General features: G+C 40.5%; 1 protein-coding gene across 1 annotated transcript in view; it reads left to right on the top strand.

Moving 5' to 3' along the window:
• Positions 1 to 14,168, top strand: part of LOC117070159 (centromere protein V-like) — a 202,403-nt gene that overhangs the window by 127,880 nt on the left and 60,355 nt on the right. The window contains exon 3 of the transcript XR_004431805.1: positions 7,692 to 7,734. The gene's annotated coding sequence lies outside the window, so the exon portion shown is untranslated. The remainder of the gene's footprint in view (positions 1 to 7,691; positions 7,735 to 14,168) is intronic.

The raw sequence follows: 14,168 nt of genomic DNA on the forward strand, positions 1-14,168 counted from the left end.
AGTACTGTGAAAAAATTAAAGCAGGACATGGAAGACAGAGAGTTGGGAAGGTCAAGGAAATGCTTTCTGTTACAATGACATTTGAGCACAGGTGTGAAGGAGAATCTGGGAAGTACGTGGGCTAAAGAAATTCTCAAAAGGTAAAGGATCATGTCACTTGATAGGCAAGAGAAGGAAGCTGAGATAAAGAAAAAGAGTGGTTTGAAGCTAGCTAAAAAACATGCCAGATTTTCTGGCCAAGTAAACAAGTCTTTTTGCAAAGGAATTCAAAAGCCAGTGGCAGGCTTGAAGGAGAGGCACCACATTTGTGTTTTTGGAAGATTACTCTGGCAGTGCCACGTGGAGAATGGATTGAGGAGAGTGAAGTAGATCCAGAGGAAGGGGAAGAGGGAGGAGCTTAGGTGACTGACGGGTGCTATCATTTCCAGGCTGGCCACGCTGGAAGAGGAGCAGGCTTGCTGAGAAAGACAATCACTTAGGTCAGTTCTGGAAGGACACCATTGGGGCAGTCCAAGAGAGAGTCTCTCCAGTGCAGATGGGAGCAGTCAGTTGAAGTAGAACCTCCCTGGAGAGGTTTTTTGTTTGTTTGTTTGTTTGTTTGTTTTGACAGAGTTTCCCTCTTGTTACCCAGGCTGGCATGCAATGGCACGATCTCAGCTTACTGCAACCTCCGCTTCCGGGGGTTCAAGTGATTCTCCTGCCTTCGCCTCCCGAGTAGCTGGGATTACAGGCATGTGCCACCATGCCCGGCTAATTTTTGTATTTTTCGTAGAGACAGGTTTTTGCCATGTTGGCCAGGCTGGTCTTGAACTCCTGACCTCAGATGATTCACCCGCCTCAGTCTCCCAGAGTGTTGGGATTACAGGCGTGGGCCACCACACCCAGGCCCCTGGAGAGGTTTTAAAGCTGGTGGCTTATGGATGGTGACTGGGGCCATAATGAGAGGGCACGACTTTATCAGGGAGCACCTTAGAGTGAGAAAGAAGACGACCGAAAATAGAGACGTAGGAAGGCTGAAGATCTAAGACCTGAAGGAGGAGCCAGAAAGGAGGCCAGAAGACACCCTGGAGCCTGTGAAAACCTGGAGACTGCCCACCGGATAGCATAATGATCAAGACTACAGGTTCTGGTGTCCAACCCACCTGGCTTTGAATCCTGATTTCCCCACTAAAACTGACATGACTTTCGGTACTAAGTCTTGCAAGGTGATTGGGAGGGATTACATGTACCATGTTTAAAATCTTTAGCACTTTGTCTGGCTTGTAGTAGGTGCTCAGTAAAGTGGTACGTGTGGAAAGGGATATGGAGAGGCACATGGATGGAAATGGAGATGGAGACAGAGACGGAGGTATTCTCTAAAAATGTTCAACTCGAAGTCCTTGGCAGCATTAACAGAAGGAGTGGCAGCATCTCAGCTAGCATGCCAGACTAGGATCTGCTGTAACTCTACACAGCCCAGAGCCTGTCATGCCCTCGGGTAATGTAATGAAAGGTGTTTTCCTCTCTTCAGAACAGGTGCTCAACTGATACAATTTAGAGTCTCAAATTCCAGAGCTTAATTGTTTGTTCTACATACAAGTTAGCCACGCTCAGAACACCTGTGGACTAAGTTCTTTTGATGCACCAAAGCCTGTCTTTTATTAAGCCCTTTGCGGGCAGTCAAAATAAGACCAAATGTGCATGTGTCGCTGCATAACCATGTGGACATGAAACAAGTCAGCCAGCGTGAGGACTGCACAGTAAGTGCTTAAAATAGCAAGTGAATCCTTGGGCTCTGGAAAATATGGTTACATGATTAATGTAACCAGAGTTAGAGATGAAATAACATTAAATATTTTATATATATAGAAACTTGCCTACACACACGTAAAATTCCCTATTAGTTGTACTTGAGGTTTAGTCATGTTGAATCAATAAAAAATGATTTAGAGCGGATGGTTTTCAAAAGCTGGTTGTGCTTTCAGTCTCCCATAAAGAAGTTAAAATTAATTTTAATATGTTGATGGTGCTTATTGATGATAATATTCGTAATAAATATCCATCGGAAAAATTCTCCGGCACATCTATGTGACAGAGAGGTCAAGAATGTTAATGACGATCAGGACTACAAAATGCAATCCAGTCAATTACTTTAATTAAATCTAAAACTACTTTATGTCTTCTCATTTATGTAGTAAACTGATAGTGGAGAAAAGGGCACCATCTTTATCTGGCTCATTGTAGAGTCCAAAGATGCAGTCTCAGATTGTGTTTTAACATTTGTAGCTCTGATATCCTTGTGGAATATTTAAAGTAATTATGGGTCTTATGAGTAATGCTCCTGCTTCTATAAGAAGAAGAAAAGGTGGAGATTTCCCTTTGAATGCCGTTTTGTAGAAGCAGAGCTTTCTCTTCACAGACACTAATCTTGTATTTACAGACTGGGTTATATTTGGTAGAGCCAACATTCCAGGGTAAATGGTAGAAACGTCTACATTTCAGTGAATCCTTTTTAATTATATTGTTTGGGATCAGAAGAAAAAGAACACAGCTGTCTGAAGTTCTCCCTACCACAGAGGTTCAAGTGCTTATAACCCAGTCATCACAGCCATGCAAAATGCCTTTTTATTAATTGTGGGGTCTTACAAAAGTTGGCATCACCTATGTGTTTAGGTTATTAAACTGGGAGAATAGAAAGGTGAGTATTTTAGAAAATGAATCAATTAATAAATGAGCAATTCATTCAGTTTTTCCATGAATATTAATAGCATGTAGTGACTATTGTGTGTCATGTAGTGTTATGGGCATCTGAACACAGCTGTAAACCACACAGACAAAATCCAGTCTGGACCTCAAGGGATTCACATTTTAGCTTGAAGGAAATGAGGAAACCACAAATAAAGTAAACTGAATTATATCAGATAAGGCAAAAACTATGCCAACCCCCCCCCAAACAAACACCAAAGCAGGATGACGGTAGGTTGACCAGCTTTTCCTAGTTTGTCCAGGGCTGCCCTGGTGTTAGCACAGAAAATCTTGTGTCCCAGGTGAACCCTCAGTCCCAGGAAAACTGGGATGATTGGCCATCTTAGTAATGGGAAAGAGAGCAACTAAATGAGAATTTATTTTGGATGAGTGGTCAGGGAAGGCCTCTCTGGGGAGGTGATACTTGAGTTGGGATAAGAGCAATGCAGGACCCAGAGCAGTGACTCACACCAGTAATCCCAGCATTTTGGGAGGCTGTAGTGGGAGGATCACTTGAGCTCATGAGTTTGAGACCAGCCTGGGCAACTTGGACAAACCTTGTCTCTACCAAAAAAAAAAAAAAAAAATTAGTCAGGCATGATTGTTACTGGGGAGGCTAAGGTTGGTAGATCCCCTGAGCCTGGAGAGGTCAAGGCTGCAGTGAGATGTGATAGCACCAAAGTGCTCCAGCCTGGGTGACAGCGTAAAACCCTGTCTCAAATAAATAAATGGAGCAATACAAAGGAGCTCCCTTCATATACCTGCAGATCCCTCAGGATGAGGTTCATCTCCTGGTGGTCTTTCAAAAGAAGGGATTCATGCTTTGAGAAGAAGAATAAACATTTATGGAAAGTTATCTGTGAGCCAAACAGTGTAAATATGTTATCTCATTTAATTCCTATAGCCCCAAGTGGTAGGTAGGCTTTATTATTTCCATTTTACATGTTAAACATTAAGTGATAAATAATGTCTGAAGTCTTGGAGCTAATAGAAAATGGCAATAAGATCTTTCTCTGCTTGAATTCAAAGCCCACAGGAGGTAGTGTGAAAAGTGAGTTTTTGGGAAGAAAAACCACTTTCTGCTTGGAGAAGAGATGAAAATGGATCTTTCATTTATGGAGCTCAGGCTCTTGCTATACAGCCCGTGAAACCTCCTCTAAACGGGACTGGCTTGGACATTATCTTTTAACTACTCTAGATCTGACAGCCACGGGGCTAAGCAGCCTCTCTAAGATAACTCTTGAACTCAGGACTGCTTGTGGAAATAGAAAAGACTATGATGATGGGAACTGGAGTTTCTGCAAATCACAGGTAAGAGGGAAGGAATATAAACTTTTATCATTACTATGGTCCTACTTTATCTCTGGGTTAGTGTTGCATATGGATGAATGAGAGGCATGTATCTTTGTCTTATAATTTAGCTTTTGGGGTGTGTGTGTTCTTTAAATCTTCTTAGAGAAGACCTCATGTATCATGTCTTTGGATTTTCCATTCCAGCTAACACAGATGCTTGCATGTAGAATGAAATTCATAAAAATTTGTTGAAATTCAAATATTTGGAGGTTCAGCATTGGCATACTGATGAAGTTAAGGTTTTGCTTTTAAAGTGATTTTTATAAGAGAATCTCTGAGGTGACTCACTCCTGGGTTTGACTAACAACTATTTTGGACTTTGAAAAAAAAATTCCTTGCCATAGTTATATATATGTAGTTATATATATAGCTATATATATAGTTATATATATATATAATTATTATTCTTTAAAAGATAAGGTCTCACTCTGTTGCCCAGGCTGGAGTGCCATAGTGTGATCACAGTGCTCATTGTAACCTTAAACTCCTAGGTTCAGGTGATCCTCCTGGCTTAGCTTCCAAAGTAGCTGGGACTACAGGTGTGCACCACCATACCTGGCTAATTTAAAAAAGTTTTTTTGTAGAGATGAAGCACTCACGTTGTTACCCAGGCTGGTCTCAAACTCCTGGCCTCAAGCACTTGGATTACAGATGTGAACCATTGTACCCAGTACCATAGTTATATTTTGACCCAAGTCATGCCATGATGACAAACTCTGAAGATATAAACTTATTTAGCTTAAAATATAAAGATGTGAGAAAGCACTTTTGGAATGATAGAGTGAGGACATTTTTTAAAAAACACCACTTCCTCATAAAAGCAATAAGAGCACTGGAAAAATAGCTAAAAGCAACTTTTTCAGAACTCTGAAAATTAATCAAAGGCTTTCAGTAATCTGAGGAGTGTTGATTCAAGAAAGGTAGCTGAATCTTGGTAAGAATAGTAAGTGTTGTGATGTTTTAACTTGCCGTAGTCCTATTCCACCTCTCTCCAGTTCTGTAGTAACATTGAAAACTAACAGCCTCTGCATTAAATAACTAGTTGGTCCTAAAATTTAAATAGAAATGCAAGGGATCAAGAATAGACAAAACAAAAAACCTTGAAAGAGAACAAAATTAGGGGACTAACATTTCTCAACTTGAAAATTTAGGTACAGTAATTAAGATAGTGTGGTTCTGGCATAAGGATAGATATTTAGATCAATGGAACAAAATGGAAGGTTCAGAAATAACCCTTACATGTTCAGTGAATTAATTTTTGACTGGGGTGGCAAGTCAATGGAGGAAAGAATAATCCCCCAAAATGATGCCAGAACAATTGGAAATCCACTTGCAAGAGTAAATTTAGACACTCTATCCTGCATCATATCCAAAAATTACCTCAAAATGGATCATAGACCTAAAGGTAAGTGCTAAAACTGTAAAACTGAATTAGGCAGTGGTTTCCTAGATGGTACCAAAAGCAAAAGCAACAATAGGAAAAAATAAGTACATTTTATTTTATTTTTATTTTTATTTGTTTATTTATTTTTTTGACACAGGGTCTCACTCTGTCACCCAGACTGGACTGCAGTGGCACGATTATAGCTCACTGCAGCCTCAACCTCCCAGGCTCAAGCAATCCTCCCATCTCAGCCTCTTCATTAGCTGGGACCACAGGTGTGTGCCACCAGTCCTGGCTAATTATTTTATTTTATTTTGTAGAGGTGGAATCTCACTTTGTTGCTCAGGCTAGTTTCAAACTCCTGGCCTGAAGTGATCTGCCCACCTCAGCCTCCCAAAATGCTAGTATTACAGGAACAAGCCACTGTGCCTGGCCTAATTTGACTTTATTAAGGATAACAAAAAAACTGCTGTGCTTTAGAACACCACCAAAAAGGTAAAAACAGATTGGCATGTGGTTCATGCCTGTAATCCCTACACTTAGGTAGGCTGAGGCGGGCTGATTGCTTGAGCCCAGGAGTTGGAGACCATGGGCAACATGGCAAAATGCCCTCTCTGCAAAAAAAAAAAAAAAAAACAAAAAATTAGCTGGGCACGGTGGTGTGCGCCTGTTGTCCCAGCTACCTGGGAGGCTGAGGTTGGAGGATCACCTGAGGCTGCAGTGAGCTGTGATCACACCATGCATTTCAGCCTGGGTGACAGAGTGAGACCCTAATTCGAAAAAAAAGAAAGGAAAACACAATCCAGTGAATGTGACAGAATATTTTCAAATCGTATATCTAAGAAGAGACTTGTATCAAGCACTTTGTATAAAGTGCTCTTACAACTGAATAATAGGCCAGGTGCGGTGGCTCACGCCTGTAATTCCAGCACCTTGGGAGGCCAAGGCGGGAGGATCACCTGAGGTTGGGAGTTAGAGACCAGCCTGACCATCATGGAAGAAACCTCGCCTCTACTAAAAATACCAAATTAGCCAGGTGTGGTGGTGCGTGGCTGTAATCCCAGCTACTCGGGAGGATGAGGCAGGAGAATAGCTTGAACCCAGGAGGCGGAGGTTGTGGTGACCTGAGATTGTGCCATTGCACTCCAGCCTGGGCAACAAAAGCTAAACTCCATCTCAAAAGCAAACAAAAAACAAAAAAAAAAAGCCCTGAATAATAAAAAGACAAATATGTAATTAAAAATGGGCAAAGAATTTGAATAAGCATTTTTTTCTGAAGAAGATATACAAATGGGCATAAGTACATGAAAAGATAGTCAATGTCATTAGTCTCTAGGAAAATGCAAATCAAAACCACAATGAGATTCCTGACACACCCATTAGAATGGCTGAAATTTAAAAAGACAGACAATAACAAGTGTTGGTGAGTATGTAAAGGAATTGGAACCCTCATATATTATTGGTGGAATGGTGAAATGCTACAACCTCTATAGAAAACAGTTTGGCAGTTTCTCAAAATGTTAAAGATAGAATTACCATATGATATAGTAATTCCATGATTAGTATAAACCCAGAAGAGTTGAGAACATATGTCCACAGAAAAACTTCTTCAAGAATGGTCTTAGCTGCATTACTCATAATAGTCAAAAAGTGGAAGTTGCCCAAATGTTCATCAACTGATGATTTGAAAAACAAAATGCAATATACCAATACAATGGACATTATTTGGTCATAAAAATGAATGAAGTACAGAATTAATGCATGCTATGACATAGATAAACCTTGAAAACATTATGCTGGATGAAAGAAGCCAGGCACCAAAACCCCTGCATTGTATGATTCCATTTCTATGAAATGTCTAATGCAAGCAAGTTCATGGAGACAGAAGGTAAATTAGCGGTTGTCAGGAGCAGGGAGAGGGAAGAATAGGGAGTGATTGCTAATGGACATGGGATTTATTTTCGAGGTGTTGAAAATGTTCTGAAATTAGATACTGGTGATGTTTGTATAACTGTGGATTTACTAAAAACTGCTGAATTGTACACTTTAAGGGGATACATTTTATGGTATGCAAATTATATCTCAATGCTATTATAAAATCTAGTAATATGCTTTGTAGGAAAATGTCTATAAAATAAACATCTTGGTAGATAAGTTTTTATAAGGTAAAAAAACAGAGGCAGGGGTTCATAATACCCACTAATATCTCATTTTCTCGTATCTGTTTTAGATGAGTGTAAGGCCATTTACCTGGACTTTTTTCCCAGCTTCAGGTAGGTCTACTCATTTGACTGAATTCTGGCCTATATGGTAAGAAAAAAATGTCTTCTGAAGTTGCTCTTTGTACCCTTAAAAGAAAATTGCTGGCTCTCTATGTCCTCCTTTCCATTTTAGGCAGGTTGAAGTGTGCACATGAGGGGCTGAGCCATTGTTTTGTTATTATTTTTGTTTTTTTGAGACAGGGTCTCACTCTGACTCCCCAGGCTGGCATGCAGTGGCAGCCAGCCACTGCAGAAAACTTCAAAATCACATGGGTTGTTCTATAATCAGGATTAGCCTTCTACTTTAATTCTCTGTGTGCTGTTTGTCTTTCTTTCTAAAACAAATTATTATTTTACAAAATTAAATAATTTTAAATTATTTTTAATGCCAAAAATATTGCACATGCAATGGTGTGCATTCCCCTCCCAGGCTCAAGCAATCCTCCCACCTCAACCTCCCAAAATGATAGGATTACAGGAATGAGCCAGTGTGCCTGGCTGCCATCTTTGAACTGGTCGTTAAGAGCAACAACGTCAGGAGCTGGGATGCTGGGCCACTTGATGAGTGAGCCTACAGAATCGGTCTAATGCCAGAGAGAAATACATTCTCTACCAGATATTGGCCATTGTTATTTTTGCTACTTTAAAAGCAGTCAAACCAATCTTCTCACTTATAGAATAACATCTTTGGTGTCATGATATATATTTTTTAAGATTTATTGTTCCTTCCCTTGAATCTATGTTCAGATGGTTCCAAATGAAAAACTCTGAGGGTATCAGGACACATATGACCAACCTGATCCTCTGGAAGTTTCAAGTAGGAGTTGTCTGCGTAAATAGCTAATAGAAAACACAATTTGAAACACAAGAGCAGAGTTTCAAATGGACTTTTGTGGAAGTATAGTTCAAGTTGAGGGGAGCAAAGGAGTGCTGGAGGAAGACGTAGAGGAGGAAGGTGACCTGAGCCACCCCCTGGATGGTTAGGTGGAGAACTTCAGTAGGCGGAAGGGTGTGGCCAGGGGGGAACAGAAGAGAGGTTTGTGTAGTAGACATTAGCCAAGGTCAGAATATAACAGAGTGACTGAAGGGGAAACTGGTTGGAGATTATGCTGAACTTTTCAAGTTGACCGGTGCTGTGGATGTTTGGATTGGAGCTCAGGACAGATGTCCAAATGAGAAATTTAAGTTTGGGAATCATCTGCAAAAAATCACATGGACCACGGGGCGCGGTGGCTCCGCCTGTAATCCCAGCGCTTTAGGAGGCCGAGGCGGGCGGATCACGAGGTCAGGAGATCGAGACCATCCTGGCTAACACGGTGAAACCCCGTCTCTACTAAAAACACAAAAAATCAGCCAGGCGTGGTGGCAGGTGCCTGTAGTCCCACCTACTTGGGAGGCTGAGGCAGGAGAATGGCATGAACCTGGTAGGCGGAGCTTACAGTGAGCTCCAGCTCAAAAAAAAAAAAAAAATTCACATGGATTGTTCTGTCATCAGGATTAACCTTTTCCTTTAATTCCCTGTGTGCTGTTTGTCTTTCTTTCTAAAACAAATTATTCATTTAAAAATTAATTACAGTGACTCATGCCTGTAATCCCAGCACTTTGGGAGGCTGAGGCAGGCAGATCACGAGGTCGAAAGACTGAGACCATCCTGGCCAACGTGATGAAACCCCGTCTATACTAAAAATTAATAATAATAATAATAATTTTAAATTATTTTTAACGTTAATAATTTTATAAATACGAAAACAGTGGTAAAAATTTCACTTATATGTATTAGTTACAAAACAACTCTACTTTATCAGGATACAAAAACACTGTAAGGAAATACACATTGGATGGCTGGGTGTGGTGGCTCACACCTATAATCCTAGCACTTTGGGAGGCTGAGGCAGGAGAATTGCTTGAGCCCAGGAGTTCAAGACCAGCCTAGGTAACATAACAAGACTCTATTTCTACAAAAATCCAAAAATCAGTTGGGCATGGTGGCATGTGCCTGTGGTGCCAGTTGCTCCAGAGGCTGAGATGGGAGGATTGCTTGAGCCCAATGGGGTGGGGTGGGGTGGGGGATCAAGGGAGCAGTGAGCCATGCTCATACCAGTGCACTCAGCCTGGGTGACAGAACTGGACCCTTTCTCAAAAAATAATACTTATAAATTGGAAAAGGAAATTATGCTGCCTTTACACACCTGCAAATGGTTTTTCTAAGGGGTTAGTTGAAAAATTATACTTTTCTCCAGGAGTATTTACTTCTAATTATCCCAGCTCCAATTTGGCACCATAATGTGAATACAATACAATACAATATGTTAATACATATAATTTTAAAGGTAAATTAGTTATTATCAAATTGTTTTTATTTTTAAATAATTTTAGAGTTACAGAAAAATTCAAAATAGTACTGAGAAGTCCTATACACTTTTCACCCAGCTTGCCCTTAAGTTAACTTCTTACTCACAGCCATGATTCCAAGAAATTAACCACAATTAAGCATAATATTATTAACTAAACTCCAGACTTTATCAGATTTCACCAGTTTTTCTTCTAATTGTTTTGTGTATGTGTGTGTTCCAGAATCCAGTCACCGATCTAAAATTGCTGGTAGTCTTTAAGTTTTAAAATCCTCCTTACTCATTTAAAAACGTGGTAGTACAGAACATCGCTCTAGTCCATCTGAAGCAAAGAAGACTGGAAGGGGAACTATGAAGTGCCTGTTCGAGACCAGGATTGGTTATTAATAAAACCCTACACCTGTCAAGTGGATGGTTGTGGGAATTAAACATGAAAGCACTCTGAAAATTATCAAGTACTGCACTCCAGTAAGATCATTTATTCATTCATCAATTTTTCAGAAACGATTTCCTGAGCACCAGTCATATCTTAGGCACTAGGTTAGGCATAGGAACCACACAAAAAAGATGCCAGTTCTTGGTTGCTGGTAATTCTAGCCATGCAAAACTGATCATTAAGTATTTATTGAATGTCTACCACTGGCCCTATGATACCAATTATTACCTTTCCATTAGAGTGCAATGATTGTTCCATTACAGGCTTGAAAGAGTTAATGTGCTGCAAATGCCTCTGTGCCTGGGGAATTCTGCACCACCTCTGCCCAGGCTGCAGATGCATTAGGCTCCAAGTATGTATTTTCTTTTCACTTCTGTTTATGTCTCTGTTTTCTGTGAAGTCTGCTAAACTGCAGCAGTATCTTCCAAGTTCTCTGACAATGTTATAAATTTCATTAAGAAGATGTAGCCTTCTGGGGCAATTAACTCCAAAAGTGGTACAAAGCCATAGCAAGGAGATACTGGCCTGTAGTACTTAGCACTTAGCTCTGAAATTGAGATAAGCCCTATCAACCCGGGGTTGTGTTTAATGTTCACTGCAGCTTCCATACCACAGCTACAACCTAGCGGTCACCGTGTTAACACTCCCCAATATCTATTACAATTAGTTTTTGATTAAGAGGCCTAACATGGCTTTTGAAGCTTTTTATGTTGTGTCAAATGGCTAGTGATGGAGTGAGATGCACAGACACCTCCCGGTAACAAAGCATATTGTAAAAGGTTTCGAGTGAACTATTTTATCATCCTAATGGAAACCAGATGACTTGAACTCCCCCCTTAATTTCAACTATTTACTGAAGAGTCCTTGTTTTGAATTACTGAAAGATTTATTCTTAAATGACTAGCTCATGCATTAAGAATCGCTAATAACAGAGCCATTTGGAATTTGGGAAAGCTTTTAAAGATGACCAAAGCAATGTTCACAGAGGCTTTATTTTATTTTATTTTATTTTACTTTATTTTTCGTTTGATTTTTAAAGAGCAAATGTCTTTGCCCTTTCCTAGTGTTTAATTATTACTTTAGTTATTGTTTATGAGGCCTTTCTCAGTTGAGTTATACTGTCTTTGCCAGGGTTTCAGTCAGTAGTCTTGGCCTGTTGTTTAAGAAAGAGGTCACTGGTATTTTGTGAGGAGAGAGAAACTTTGTTTAGTTATGTAAGATGTAATTCTTTGTGAACTGAAAATATATGCTATTTTTATAAAGGCCATTTGATGAAACAAAGTACAATTATTTAAAAATCCCTCTGTAGATTAAAAAGCTGAAAATCTGAATTATTTGATATTTTATTACACAACATGAACTGTCACATGTAAATGTGATGGAAATGGTATAGAAATATGACTTAACTTGTGAGTGTGAATCATAAGAGCTTTTTACTGCCGGGCGCACTGGCTCACGCCTGTAATCCCAGCACTTTGGGAGGCCGAGGCGGGCCGATCACAAGGTCAGGAGATTGAGACCATCCTGGCTAACAGGTGAAACCCCGTCTCTACTAAAAACACAAATAATTAGCCAGGCCTGGTGGTGGGTGCCTGTAGTCCCAGCTACTCAGGAGGCTGAGGCAGGAGAATGTGAGCCCGGGAGGCGGAGCTTGCAGTGAGCCGAGATAGCGCCACTGCACTCCAGCCTGGGCAACAGAGTAAGACTCCGTCTCAAAAAAAAAAAAAAAATAGCTTTTTACTAACATACCTTTTTACTGACTGTCTCTGGCCTCATTCATATACTTCCCTTTGAACCTCAGTTTCCTCATCTGTGATCTGGGGGTTGAATAGACGTGCCCTGAGTTTTTGTTCATCTCTAGATGTTATTGATTCTGTGATGTCAGATGTGCTGCAGACTGTCAGTGCCTGGAGTGTAAGAGTTTTATCACGGAGATGCGGTGTGATGTATTGGGTTCAAACCTTGGCTCTGCCTGTTATTGACCAGTCATTCTTTGGCATAGTACCAACTTATTAATGCTCAGAGTCCTTCCATACAAAATAAGGACAACGTTAGTTATTTCACAGGTGACGTGAAATAACCTAGGAAGTAAACAAAATCAGATATATAGGGTGCCTTGTAAATGTTAGCCTGTCAATCATTTCTGTTTCCCCCTTTTTGCCTTCACGTTTTGTCCTGTTTAGTGGTGCCTTGGACAGTTTGAATGAATGAAATGACCATGATGTTTGTCATGTACATCCTCATATTACAAACACTTAGTGAACACTTGCTATGTGCCAATGTTGTGCTAGGTCTGGGGATCCTAAGACTAGAGGCAGAGGCTTGCTCATACAAAGATTGGGTCATAGACATAGGCAGAGTATTTTAATAGAGCCAGACAGTCAGAGATGAGTAGAGATGGCAGCTCTCAGCGGGGCCGCTCCCTCAGTGCAGATTGCAGTTGGGGCTCACTCTTGTATATGATCACATACATCATTTCAGGTAGTCCTCTCAACCACCCTCTCAGCCTAGCAAGGCAGGGGCTATCAATCTCCCCTTTGTAGATTAAAAAGCTGAAGATCTGAATTGTTTGATATTTTATTACTTTTATTAACAAGATCCGCTCAGAATAAAACTTGCTGTCACAGATGTAATTGCAGCAAACACGTGCAAAGATTTAGACGAAGTAAAAAAAAAAAACCTGTAGCAGATTTACGCATTTATATTTCACTCATCAGAGTCTCTTTTCTAAGCATTATCACTTAGAGACCCATTCATTTCCTTCATTTATGCATTTGTCCAGCATTAATATGCTGTTTTGCAAGCACAGGGCTAGGTGGTGGGGGTTTGAAGATGAAAGCAGTAGCCTCTGCCTTGAGCAAGGAATTTGCAGTCCTGTGAGGTGATAGGCACTTGCGCCCATGATTATAGTGAGGAGTCGGGGCTGGCCCAGAGGTTGACAGAGGTATTTGAGGGAACACAAGGGAGAGGCCCCCTGGGGGGCTTAGATGAGGCCTTCTGGAAGAGGGGAGGGGACACATGAACTTAGTTGAACTTTATAGGATTCAAAAGGGACAAGCGAAAGTAAAGGTGACATGGAGATACTTGAGGTGAAGAGAGTCTGGGAGACAGGAGAAAGCATGGCTCTCTGGGGCTATTGTCAGTGGTGACAAGGTACCACGTGGTGGGAATGTGGCTGCGGAGAAGTGGGGAGGCACCAGGTTATGAGGACATTTGGCCAACACCCCTCCTTCAGCAAGAAACAAGTTCCCATACACACTTTATAGTTCACATCTGTTGAAGTCTACCCCACATTTAACTAGTAAACAAGACTTGTATCTTATTTATTTCCATTTCCTCTCGAACCCATCTCATTTGCTGCCTGTGGCTAGTCTGGGTTTATAGTCCACCTTAGCAGTTGGTTAGAGGCTGTTATTAGTATAACCAACCTTAAATAATTTGATTTTCAGGTTGGGTAAGTCACAATATCTCCTGTGGGCTTGATAGTCAAGCTACACATTTATTTAAAAATTGGTTTCTTCACATTATATTTGAAAGCAGTGCTACTCACTCATCTGTAAACTATTAGGCTATGTGTATAAAAGTATCTCATCTGACTTTCATCTACAGAGTTCTGAGGATCCGTTTCAGGTCCTTGTGGATATTCCAGATCTCTATGA

Source organism: Trachypithecus francoisi, unplaced genomic scaffold, assembly GCF_009764315.1.
Source record: "Trachypithecus francoisi isolate TF-2019V2 unplaced genomic scaffold, Tfra_2.0 Lachesis_group3, whole genome shotgun sequence".
NCBI lineage: Eukaryota > Metazoa > Chordata > Mammalia > Primates > Cercopithecidae > Trachypithecus > Trachypithecus francoisi.